The following is a 14,571-nucleotide window of genomic DNA, read 5'->3' on the forward strand; positions in this document are numbered from 1 at the left end:
GTGAGAGGCCCGCGTACTGCAAAAAAAAAAAAAAAAAAAAAATGGACAGAGTCTCTGCTTTCATTGTCTAGTGGAGAATGTATACAAAACTTAAATAGAAGAAATCAGTAAAATAATTCAAACAATTGACTAAGACACAGTGGGGATGGTGGACTCTTCTAAGACAGGGAGGCTATATGTTTTCTTTGCCTAGGAAAGGTCTGTTATAGTCCTCTTGGACCAGCATTCTAAGTTATTCCATATTTTAATTTTAATATAAAATATTATAATTAAAAGTTTCATTAAAGTAAATTCAGGTGGATTTGGAGAACTTCCATTTGTACTTGTGGCTTCTGCCATCGATTCATTCATGAGACCCATTTTCATTAAGTAGGGCTTACTCTTAGTAACACAGATTAATATGATAAATAATCATAGTAATTCAACTCTGTTTCCATGAAACTTTCATATGCAACCTAACCTATACCTTCCCTTCTAGACAGCAAATGGGCTTTCATGTAAAAATAAAAAAATAGTACAAGCATATTCAGAGACTAATGATTATGGACAGCAAACTCTTTCTAGTCTTGGATATTAATAGCAAAAGTATTCAGTACTACTGCGTGCCACATATTAAATGTACCAGCCAACTTTGCCATAGCTGATGCCTTAGCCTTCAAGCAAAACTAAGCTTTCAAAATGTCAGTGTGGTCAGTGAAAAATGTGGAGAATTAGAGATTAAGAATATAAGAAACATGTGCAGCAAACAGAGGCTGAGAAGTATAGTCAGAGACATATAGAGTAGTCTGTAGCTCATATAATGTACAGTGAAAATATGTATTTATTGACTTACCTTGTTTGTCAACATATTTTTACACATTAATTGCCTATGTATTTTTGCAAAGTCTTCCAGCAGCAATGATCAAAAAGTAAATGTTTAATAAAAACATAAGAATTAAATTTTTGTTCTTCAAGAAAGCAGATAATGAATCTATAGCTTGCACAAAATGTTCATTGAATTGACTTTTGACCATGGAGTTACAGCGATATTACCAATGATATGAAAACCATCATCGGACAACCCTGCTGAAACAACGTCAGCATGTACTTCAAAATTAGTAGATACTTAACAAGATGTCATAGAAAATGACAATTTAACAGGTAGAGTTTCAGAAGTGCATTTACATTTTATTCTATGAAACATGATTAAATCAAATGAATACACTTCTAAACAATTTTATTCATTTTGGATTCCAAGTTGTCCCACATATAATTTCTTTTTAAATGTCATTTTTTGGCTACATTAGCAGAAGAGAGACTTTATATGGAGTTAACTGATATAGTGTCATTGGATACTCCAAATTAAATGATTACGTTAATTCTGATAATGGCTTGATTTTCTCTTCGAATGGCTCAAGGAATCAAATTAACACTTTTAGAATTGTAGTCTTCCAAAGCAGATAGTTGACTTTATTGTAAATGTTACTTTGAACTCAGTTAAAAAGCATACATATTTACTTTTGTATTGATATAATGGGAATGAATTTTGGTAGCACACAGTATCAGCGTAAAAAAAATTACTTGTGTTAAATTAAGAAACTTATGGAGCACAAATGGACTTACAGTACAAAAAGCTAACACATTTCAGCAATTTAAATACAAAGTCTAGGCATCAAAACCACAAAAAAAAGTTTTTATTTACAAAGAATAAATGAACCACAACTATTTTGTGAGAAAGATGATGATGAACATTTTTTTTTAAATCAGAATTCTTCTTCTGGCATTACCGTCCACTGAGTTTGCACTTACACTATAAACAGATATAAGATGGACATAGTATATGAGACAGTAATTTTCAGACTTTATCAACAGGCAATAAAGAGTACAGATCCAAAGAGCAGGGAAATAAAGGCAGTGAGCCCCATAATGTGCACTTCTGGACCGAAGCATGGGATGAGGAGCACAAGCTGAAGATAGCCATCTCCCTGAGTTCAGGAGAAAGAGGCTGGAGTTTAAGGAGAATGAGGTGACAGCTTTGTGGAGTAGAATAAAAGAGACGGTAGAACTATACAGAAAAGAACCCCAGATACGCCATGCAAGTCCCTTGATGCTACTGTTGAATACTAAACTGCTATGCAAAAGGTGAAACTCCGCAAGGCCAGGCAAGGAGCTAGTAGTGAGCTGTAAGCTGAACAATTCTCAGACCTTGCACTGCTGAAAAATATTTGAGTTCCAAGTAACAAGGATAAAAAGATCTTGTTAAACATCCTGGTTATTCAGGAGATTCCCCATAAGGACCATGTCTTAGTAGTAGGGCTAAACTGGCCCTAGAATAAGAGCCCTAAAAAAGATTTAAAACAGCAATAATTAAGCTACCTACAAATAATTAACTACTGACCAAAACAAGGTATGGCAATATTTAAAGAAAGAAAACAAAATCTACCACTGAACAACTCAAAGTTCGCAAAGTCAAGCATTCAATCAAAAGTTAGAAACATGGATTTTATACATAGTAGTGTGTATATGTTAATCCCAGTCTCCTAATTTATCACTTCCCCCTGTTTCCCCTTTGGTAATCATACATTTGATTTTGAGATCTGTGAGTCTGTTTCTGTTTGGTAAGTTCATTTGTGTCATTCACTTTGCTGTACACCTGAAACTTACACAACATTGTAAATCAACTATACTCCAATAAAAAAATTTTTTTAAATGCTAGAAACATGGAGATGCAAGAATTTATAACCCAAAAGCAGGTGGGAAAAATCAGACAAAAGAAATAGGTTCATAAGTAAAAGAGATGATGGAATTAGCAGATAAGGATTTAAATGCAACAATGATAAATACATTAAATAACATTAACATGATAAATATACTCATATAAGTATATATAAGCAAAGCAACAGAAAATAGGAACCAAATGGAACACTTGAGTTGAAAAATACAGTAACTGAAATTAAAAATTCCCTGGATAGGCTTAAGGACTGAGTTGACACTACAGAAAACAACAACAAATAGTGAGCTTGATTTTTGTATAAATGATGCAAACGTGAATACAGAAAAATCAAAGACAAAATAAAACAGACATAGTGACATGTGGAAAAAAAATCTGTCTACCATCTCTGATTGGAATCCTACAAAGGAGGTTGATGGAATATTTGAATAAATAATGACTGAAAAATTTTCAAAAAATACTCTTTCTTGCTCTATGAGACTCTGGGATTTTTCTCTCTGTTCTGCTTTTGATTTTTTATTTTGTTTTGTTTCGTTTTGTTTTTTCACATGGCTCCCTTCTGACATGCCATGTCTCTCGCTAATCTGGCTTGAAAGTTTGTCCCTTTAGATGTTTTGAATTTAGCTCTTTAGCCTGCTTTCCTATTCAGGTTAAAAATCTGGCAGGTGCTGCATGGGGGCAACTTGTTCTTGGGAAAGTTTTATCTCAAGTATCTAAAAAATAGAAGATTTAATTCTGCCTTTCCAGGCTCCCACATTCATGCACGGCCCTACCATTTGGCAAAACACAGTGAGGAAAGCAAACTGTGAGTTTTGTGTTCTCCAGGTTATAAAAGCCTCTCAAGCTATGAAGCAAGTTCCATTGTTTTCCATTTTCTCTAGTGAAATAATTCTGCCATTGTCAGGGAACCAGATCCTCTGCCTATATCAGACTTGAAGACCAAGTTCCCAGGGAAGACAATGGCCAACCACCTCAGCTCAGCTAGAAAATGCTCTTCCCTGTCTAGAATTTTAGTTCCTCAAGGTTTCTTGGCATCCATAGCTGTTCAATATTTTAACCAATTGTATCATGTAATTCATTATTTTCTTTTCTTTTTAACTTGTTGCTTGTCTGTTTGTAGTTATTGAATGCAATGGTTTCCAGGTATCTATCATATCTTGGAAGCAGCTGCCTGAGTCCAGGCATTTTTATACTACACTAGATTTACAATATCTCCCAAAAGGGAAAAAAAAAAACCTTAATCTGTAAGCTCTATTTTAAAAATACAAGGCAACTGAAAATGAACTACAGAAGGACCTAAATGCCCAGAATAAGATGACCTGATGGATAACAATATCTGATACAGTCTTAGGAGAATAAGTAAATCTATCAAATTACAAGATGGTGTTTCAAGTAAAATAGTAGGCCTTGTTTTTTCCATTTATATTCCCTTGCCAATGTGTGACCCTGTATCTAAAAAAGGGGCTTTTCTTATTTTATTTTAAACAGTGCTAAAGGATTTATTTCTCCTTTTTTTCCTCCAATCTGAGGTCTTCATTAGCAAGGGATCCAGAGGGACTGTTTGCGATCAGAGGAACTCTTTTCAGGAAGCTGATTGGACACAACTTCCTCAGAAATTTCATCAGGGAGTTTCTGGCCTGTCCACTTTTTCCAATAGCAATGAGAATTTCCTGTTTACTACCGGGTTTTCTTACTATTATTCTTCTGAAGCTGGATTATTACCCACATTGCCACATCTTAAAAGTAGAAGAGTCTCGTAATAGTTAAGTGAAAATTTCACTGAATATCCTGTCACACCAAGGATTTTGAGCCATGTTTCGTATCTCTTAATAGTTGTTTTACTAACTACCTTTATCAGTTTAAGATAATGCTGTTATTTAAGTGACTATATATTTTTGCAAAATTTAAGTGTAATGATACTTTAATACTTGGGAGAATGTTTTGTGAGTAGTATTTATATATGACTTTTATGAGTACATTTTTTCCATTTCATTTTGTATCTACATAGCCTAAATATTGTATTTTAATTTGAATAATCAGTCCACTATAGAAACAGCAACAATTGGAGTATTTATGAACAGTGTAGAACTGGAGATATTTAAACACACAGAACATTTTTTGCCATATTTATATAAGAAGGTAAATGTGAATATAAATTGATAATCTAAATACATATCAATTAGTTATTAAAAAAGAGGTATTAAGCAATAAACTTTGAATGGCATCCACTGAACAAATACTTAAAACTAATAAAGGGAATGGCATTTAATGATGCAAACCTTACTTATTTAGGAAATTCTTTTTTAAAAATCTCATTTTCTGATAATATATAATACTAGGTGTTACACTGTATTGTTTTCATATTCTAAACATTTTTAAACTATATAAAGCAATGCAAAACATATACATCTTTATAAGATACAGATTAAAACATTTACTAGATTTTGATAAATTGGCTCATTGAACATTTGTATTATTCACTTACATACGTCACACGTCATAGTTTATATGGGAAAATGACTTACGACAGTCTGTTTCTTCAAAAGCCTTATGGTGTCTTAGGCAAAAAAGCCAAAGGAGTATACAGTTTTAAAGCCATAGGAGAAATGCTATCATACATGTAGAGGTATATGTGGGACAAAAACACATTTATAATGTAGGGAGTAGGTCAATTTCCTATGAGTCAGAGGAGAGAAGACTGTAAGTAAGAGAACATTTTATTGTTCCTCGCAGCATATAAAGAACTTTTCCAGGCATCTACGGAACTAGTCAGCGCTGCAGGGCATCTAGGTAGTCAATTAGGACAAGGAACTGAGCTGGAAGTTACAATCAAGCCTTTATTCTTCTGTGACTGCTTTTACCAGAGGAAAAAGTGGTTCTGATTCCCGAGTGCTCCATTTTCCCCACAGAAAGCCTCTGGGTGAGGGTCCATCACAGGATCTGCAGCACAGGTGGGAGTCATCATCTCACTGCTGAGGAGGCTGTACAAAAGTTCCAGCCTTTCTATGGACCTGCTGGGGTGGAGGTGAGGGAGGTGGAAGGACTCGAGTGGAAAAGTACTGAGTCAGAGCTGAAAAGAGACTTTAGTCAAGGCCCCCTAATAAGAGTTTAGCGGAGGTTCCTAAAAAGTGCTTCAGCTGAGCCCCCTCTCCTCCTCAGATGGCTCCCAGTGGAGCAGGTGGGCTAGGAATATAACTATGCATGTGTGTGTGTGTATGTGCCAGCCTGGGGAGGGGGTGAGTCCTTGACTGATTCTCCCTCCAGAGACTGCCGTCGGCTGGCTCTGCGCCAAGTCTGGTGCAGGGAGGACAGCTTTCCCCCTGAGTCCTGCTGGGCAATACCTTGCAATTGCCTATGTTTGGTCTTGAGAGACCACAGATAGGATTTGGGTCAGGAGCTGGGATCCTCACGGAGAGGAAGGAAAAGGGAAAGAATCATTTTGAAAAAACAGTGTACTTTAGTGTGACGAGGACACTGGGCATCTGAGGACGGTGGTTGGAGGGGGAGCCTCAGCTTATCAGTCTGGATAGGCAGGCAGAGGCCAGGCTGCAGACAGCTTTTAACATTATAAGGCATTAGGGGACTGGCCTTCGGAGAACCAGTGAAGGATCCCAGCCTTTTGTACCTGGATAAATGAAGCCTAACTGAACTGGGTGCATAGACTTGGACAATTTATTTCCAAGACGAGGGATAGATTAGCTTTATTGATTGACAGTTTGTTAATACTGATCTAGAAACAGACTCTAAACCCAAACCAAGTGAATTAAACACAATAGGAAAATTTTGTGTAGATCAATTGAACCAAATTATCATTTTTCAATTGCTTATTGATACCTTATTGTGATACAGCCTGTGAACCTATGGCACAATTTAAATTTTGTCACCATCTCAATGTATTTTAATTACTTCATGGAAACAATCACATGTTATTTGTTTAAATCAGCACTTACAAGAATTATTTTACTTTTTATTAAAAAAGGAATTAATTTTCAATTGAAAAAAAACTGACTATACACGTCCAAGGTTTTACGTATGTATATGTTATACATAGTCACCATAATTGTGTAAGAAGTTATTAATTTTTTTTTCATCTTGCTCTGTTTGTTTTATGGGTGAGGAAGCTAACTCTCAAAAAGACTAGGTAACTGATACAAAATAACACACCTAGTAAGTAGTATAAATAGAGCACCAAACTCAGTGTCTTTTAAACAGTCCCACCCTGCTGATACTGAGACAGGTGTTATCTTTAAACATTTTGATCTAGAAACAGATTTCTTATCTTTCCTATGCTTATGTATCTGTGAAATCTATTCATTCCCTTGGTTTTACCTGCCTAGCATGGCACCACTGAGAATATCCTGGAATTCATTTTTAAATTCTTTTTTTCCTTCATCCTTTTAATGACTTCTGTATGGTATTAATGATGATTACATGGTGGCATGAAGAATGGGGGGCAAGATTAAACATAAAAGGCACATATAATAAACATCTTTGAAAAAATGCTGATAATGAAAAATGGGAAATAGTGGATAGGGGGGGAAAAAAGGACATTTCATAAAATTCAAAAAGAATCCATGAATAATGTCAATTTTAAGTCTTTTCCATAATGTCAGAAAAGGAGAGTTTTGTGGGGTTTTTTTTATTGTTTGTTTTGATTTATTTGTTTTTACATGTCATTTATAGCCAGTGATTTCAGAAACAGAGTGACATTAATAACATGGGGCCATGGTTTTGGGACTTTTGCAATTTCCAGGGTGTTTTACACAGTACTGCTGCTTCTTCCCTTTTCTGCATTGACATTCAGGATACACATGTCAGAACCTTATTTTTGAAGGAAGACATTATCAGATTTGGTCTCGAGTCAGACAGCTTTGGGTTCTTTTCCTGGTAGTGACATTTAATATAAATTCATAATCTGAAGAAGTAATAAAATGGGAGTAATAATATTTACTTCAATAAGGCCATTGTGAAGCTTAATTGAATTAATGTAGATAGATAAATTATCTATTAGAATTATTAGCCTACACTATTTAGTCAATAACTGGAGCCTGTTCTGGTTATTTCCACCCATACCCAAACTCATGAAATACTAAGACAAATATCTCTTAGTATACACTTATTCCTGTTTATATTGGCAAGTTAACTTTTATTAAGTTGCCTTATGTATATAATACGGGGCTTGACAATCATTTATATTTTCCTATTTTATCCTTACATCAATGTCATTAGCTTACCATAATTTTATTGATTTTCCATGCAAGGAAACTGAATTCTGATTAAGTTATACAACTTTTCCAGAGTTGCATAGTAGGTAATAGATCTAAGTTTAAAATATCCCAATTACAATTACAATTTCTACATGTAATTTTAAGCATTTTCCATTAGATTTTCTTTTAAAATAATGGATGGGTTTATCTTGGGAAGATGATCCTACCATATCTTAAAATAATATTTTATGGTACATAAATTCATAAAAACACTTGTTAAAATGAAAAAATTAGTAATCTGTAAGAATTACTGATCATTAAAGAGTCCACATAAATATATATTAAAATGAGGTCCCTTTGAAATTTTAAAGAATACTCAGTTGTATGCAAGGCAAATCAATGCATTGAGAATATAACTCATTTTCATCAGAATTATTTTCCTGGACTTTGAACAAGAGGATTCCTCTTCACCCTGCTCTAATAAGTATACAATTAAAGTTACTCTGCAAGGGATGTAACTTGTTCATTTAAGTTGATTTTAACAGTTTTATTGAGGTATGTTTTATATGTACTTTTATATCTAAAATTCAATGATTTTTTAGTAAATTTTCAGTACCACAATTACTACAGCCTTGAATACAGATTAGGCTGGTTCCTCAAATCTTTTGTGAACTAAGGCAAAAAAATTATTCAATCAGTCATTTACTTATGAATTCATAAAAATTTATATCTGACGTATTTTATATGAAGATACTGAGATGCGTATGCAGATGCAAAGATATAGTAATCAACAAAAGTAACAATAGTTAACAACAAATGAGTTCTTCCTATGTCTCAGACACCTTTCTAAGTGTGTTACATGTGTTAGTACTTTTACTTCTCACAACAACCCAAGATGTTTGAAAAAACTGGTCACAAAGCATTAGTAAAACTTGTCTGTGGTTACCCAATTAATAAATGATGTTGCAGAATATCATAACTACATTCAATCCTTCTGCAGAGAATTAAAACTAATAATAAAACAAATCTTCATTGCCCATATCCCTCTGTAGCTAAAGCTCAGTTGTCCTGCAATCCTTCAGAGAGAGACAGAGACAGAGACAGAGACAAAGGAACTGTCTCTACATCTTCATCTCTAATTTTACCTTTAATCACCTCCAAGCATGTTTCATCCCTATTGCTCTGCTGAAATTGCTTCTTCAAAGGTATCAGGGCCTGCATGTTATCAAATACAGTAGTCAGCTCTCAGGTACATCCTGTTCTGTACATTTACAGCTCTTTTCTTTGGCAACGTCTTCTCTGGGATTCCATAATACCGTAATGTATTGGTTTTAGTTCTACCTCTGCTTCTCCTGAGTCTCTTTTGTTCTAGACTTGTCTTTTAGGAAACCTCTGAATACTGTAGGTCCCCAAGATTCTGTCTTTGGCTGCTTACTTTCTTTTCGTTCTAAACTCCCTGGATGATCTGCAAATTTTGAAGCACGATAACTACACCATTGAAATCTGCATTCCTATCTGTATGTGTGATCTACCCACCATCATAACTCATCTATTGGACATTTCTTTGTGGCTACATAATGCCCATCTCAATCTTAACGTAACAAAAACAGGACTCTTTTTTTATTACTTCGCCCCCACCACAAACACATTTGTCTTTAGTCTTCAAGTTTCTACACATATTCCTCTGCCGTAAAATGTTCCTGAACAATCATTCCACCCCTTGCTCACCTTACTCCGGTAGAAGGGAGTGAATTTTATGATAGGTGAATGGAATAGTCTCTCTCTCTCTCTCTCTCTCTCTCTCTCTCTCTCCAAAAAGAAACAAACTACCATGTTGTGAACTGACTATGGGGCTGCTAGGAGCAGAAAGCTAGCAGCATTATATCAACAAACACAACAACAGACTCAGTCCTACCACCACACGTAATTGAATTCTGCCAACAATCTGAGTGAGGTTGGAAGAAGACCTCAAGCTCCCAATGACAACCATAGCCTGGCTGCCATTTTGTTTCCACCTTTATGAGACCTGTGCAGAGGACCCAGCTAAACCGCACCCAGACTCCTGATCCACCGAAACTGTGAAATCATAAATTAGTGTTGTTTTATGCCGATAACTTTGTGGTCATTTGTTACATGGCAACAGAAAACTAAACAAGTCTGCTGGCTTTTCTCAGTTTTTTGTTTTAAATATTCTGATTATCTTTCATCAGTATTTTTGCTGTGGCTACTACTGATCTCACTTTATTACTTCTAACTACTGTTTCCTGAATATCTTCTCTGCCTTACATACTTTTCAAATTTTTTTTTCTAATATTTATTGGATTGAGGCAAACTAGTTCTCACTATCCTAAGATGAAAATAACCACATTTTAATAGCTATAATCCCTATACTTACTAGACTGTCAAAAACTTGCTCATCTCACATTTTCCCTAAGACATTTTTGAACAGCCCTCAGAGTTCTCAGGTCCTTAAGTACCTACTGTTCCATCTTCCTCATCAGGCCACCACAGTATGCCTCCAATGCTGCCGAACTATTTGTGATGTTTTTCCACAATGAATCATACTTTCTCCTACTAGTTACCACCACTGTCAATGTCCCTATGGACTCGGGGAAAGAAGGTCCAATCCAAATTTTGCAACTCAATTCAAATTTTAGAGCTGGTCCATCCATCACTGCCTCTATTACAACTTGGACAAAGTTATATATGTTAAAAATATTCTACTGAAGTTTTAGAAAATGGAAGAGAAAGACCAGAAAATAGCATACAAATACTGTCCAGACTCAACATATAATTATTTTAATAAGCCAGCTTCCAAAATCTCTATACTGCTAGCCCAATTCATATTGTGTTGTTTTCCCCAACTTCCATGTGTAATTATTTTTTCAAAATTAATTTTGTGTTGGTAAATAGTATTTGTAAATCACAGAAACCAAATTCAAAATAACTTAAATCCAAAAAGGAGTCACACGAAGGTGTCTGAAGAAATATAGTAATAAGAGCAAAGCCTTAAGAATAAATGGAAACAGAAACTCAGTACCCTCAGGTCTCTGGATTTTTCTGCTTTATGCATTTGCTTTGTTCTTTACTTTCTATCTGAAGGTTGACTTTCTCCAGTTCTTTAGCTCAGGCAGTGAAAAACATGGCTGATGGAATCTTCTGAATTTTACGTGATGTAGCTTCAGACACTCCTAGAGACATTCCTTTCTTCAGTTTCAGTACCAAAATTCCAAAGGATGAATACCAATTGCCCCAGAATTAGTTACATTCCCATCTCTGAACCATTCAACTTCGCACAGTATGTTAACATTCACAGTAACCATGTAGATTGTGTGTGTGTGTGCACTTGTAGAGGCAGGTGGGGGTGAGGAGAAGGTTTAATGTGGACCAGTTTTCAGAGATTCTATGATTAGTAGTCCTGATACTGGGATGCTGAGTACAAACAATCCCTATAACTAACTCATGCCATATAGGCTCTTAACTCAGTTTTGGCCTCTTTTCTCATTATAAGAAACCAACCAGAAAATACTAAGGACATACCTTTTATTGGGCACTATACATCTCTGAGAACTTCAATCCATAGGGTTTACTTACTTGAGTTGACTTAAAAAACAACTATTAGGTACTTGCTCTACTCTGTGTTGAGGTCTAAAATATAGAGATAATTAAGAAACAGCTCTCCATGAGCATCCAGCCTAGAAATGGAGGCAGGCACATAATTGACATTTCAATGCAGTGCACTAGGGAGGGGAGCTTAAAGTGCAGTCAGAAGCAAATAAAAGAGCCATCAGATCTGCATGGGTAGCTCAGTAATGATTTCCTAGACCAGAATGGGAGCTGACTCCGGTTTACTGCTGAAAAAAAGCCAGAATATAAAAAGTTCAAGAAATTGGACATAACAGGTGAAAATAACACAGTGTGCAAAGGCATAAGAGATATCAGAGAGCATGTGAATTTACGCATTTATTTATACCAATATTGATTTTTTTTTTAAAAAAGTTTAAAGTTAAACTTTCCATCAAAGTAATGCAGGCAGGAAGTTTAGAGTCAATGAATTTGATAAGGCTGATTATGAAAACATCTGCAGATCCTAACCATTTAACTCTCTACAGAGGCAAATACTTAAAACTCTTTTAGTCCATTCTCTGTGTCTACCTCTTTATTCCTGCCCTGCAACTAGGTTCATCGGTACCATAGAGGGTGAAGCTGGGGTGACGTGAGAGTAGCATCGACATATACACACTACCGAATGTAAAATAATTGGCTGGTGGGAAGCAGCTGCATAGCACAGGGAGATTGGCTCGGTGCTTTGCGATGTCCTAGAGCGGTGGGATAGGGAGGGTGGGAGGGAGGCTCAAGAGGGAGGGGATATGGGGGCATGTGTATACATATGGCTGATTCACTTTGGTGTACAACAGAAACTAACATGGTATTGTGAAGCAATTATACTCCAATAAAGATCTATTAAAAATAAATAAATAAATAAATAACTCTTTTAGCTAATCAGAATTAGTGTTTACCTCCATACTGATAAATAATATGCTTATATAACCACTTACTGATTTTTCAGTATTAGCCTTTATCTGTTGACTTCCTAAATGAGAATTTAACATTCCTTTACCACCTCAACACATTCATCCTCATAATTTTCTCTCTCGCTCTCTCTGTCTCTCTCTCTCTCTCTCTCACACACACACACACACTTGCACACACACTCCATGTTTCTAACATAGTTATAATTTTTGTTAAAACAAGATGGTGTTAACAGTCTATTATACTATATTTTGGTTACTGTGTTTCCTCAAAATGTTATTAGTATTAGTTGTTAGTTGTCCCCTTAGAGCTTTTAATAACTGTATGTATACTCATTTAATATTCACAAGGGTACTATGAGCTAGTATTATTATGCCCACTTTACAGATGAAGAAACTAAGGCTCAATAAATTGGCTAAGGTCACACAGCTAGAAACGGAATTCAAGGACTCTAGCACCCACATCCAGTTGTGCATTTAACCGTTATTTTATGATGATTCTCAGTTGTAATAACTTTTTGATATTTTTGTTATTGACTTAGCTTTAGTGCTTATGACGTCGTTACTCTAAATTCTCCTCCTGTTGTGTAAATCCATACATTCAAACCCATAATATGTCCTATAAATTTTATCTTCTGACTGGAACCTTCTCACTGGCTTCAGAAAGGACTGGTGGTTCTTGAGTTTTCTATGGTGGTTATATATTCTTAATTTCCAGTAATTCTTTCTTGTTATCTGAGTATCTTTACTTAAAGCAATCTGCCCTCATTTCATAGAAAATGCATTAAAAAAAAATTCTTCTCCCAAATGGTCCCTCTTTCTACCAAGTAGTTTTTTGTTTTTTGTTCGTTTCCTGTCATTCCTATTAGAGCCTGATGATCTGTGGCTATCACCTCATATTTAAGATGGAACATCTTAAAGCTAATTACAAGTTCTGTGTCTGTAGGAGGGGCTTTCTTCTATGGTCTTTACTAACACATGATCTCCTTAAAGGTTTCCTCACAGAAACTGATGCCAGTGCCTTATCTTGGGGTCTGCTTCTGGGAGAACACCAATTCTTTACACAGCATATAAACTTCCACTTAATCACCGGGTTTTTTGAATGGTACCATCTCCCTCATTGTTACACCTTTAAAAAAATTTCTCCAAAGGATCAACATTCTGTCTTCTGTCACCATGGAAATGTAGTTGCTCATTTACATGATGTGGGGGGAAGGAATCTGTGAGTCTTACTCCATCTTAACAGTCTTTCAGTTTCTGAATTTCTAGTGCATCCTCACGCTTCTACTTCCAGAAGTAGCTGATGCCAACACTCTTGAACCTTTGGGAGATCCTGTGATGTACATAGAATTGCTCCTCCACATTCTCACTTCTAGCTTGGGATTCAGCTTCCCCCAGCCTTCTAAGCCAGTTACTACTCACCTGTCATCCAGCTACTTCCAGCCCCACCCCATCCCCATCAGTTTACTCATTAAAATTCCCTTTCCATTTTGTACGGCTTTAGGAAAGAGAGTACTAAAGGCATATACTCAATATACCTTGTTATTATTTGGTCAATATTGTCAGTCTATATATTTTATTCTGATTTATGTTTTATTTTGTTTTCATGCAGTGGCTTCTTAGTACATATAAATTGCTGTAATAACACATATCACAATATTAAATAATTAAACTAACACTTATTAAAATGTAAAATTTATTCCTTAATCAGTTTTGCCAATAAAATAAATCAGGAAATTTATTACATAGGGTGGCCACTTTTTATTGTTGCTAAAAAGTGCCAAATAAAAATATTCACCATAAACTATCACTGTAATGTTGATAAAGACATTGTAGCACCAAAAAGAACATATAATCACGAAATGAAGGGCAATAATCCACAAGTGAAAAACTCACGTCAACACAAAATTTTCCTAATTTAAAAAAAATTTTGTAACATACTCGCGTAAACTTTATCAAGAACCAATGAAGGTGTCAGGTCATCACTGCCGTCAGCTGTTAATATGTTCACTTCTGGTTGTACCATTAGGAGAATTGTGGTAGACTGATTCATCGGAGCAAGCAGGACCTGTACAGCTCTAAGCAGAGGTCATCACCTTCTGTCTGGATTTAAAAAGAAGAA

Source organism: Physeter macrocephalus, chromosome 12 (genome assembly GCF_002837175.3).
Source record: "Physeter macrocephalus isolate SW-GA chromosome 12, ASM283717v5, whole genome shotgun sequence".
NCBI classification, from domain to species: Eukaryota; Metazoa; Chordata; class Mammalia; order Artiodactyla; family Physeteridae; genus Physeter; species Physeter macrocephalus.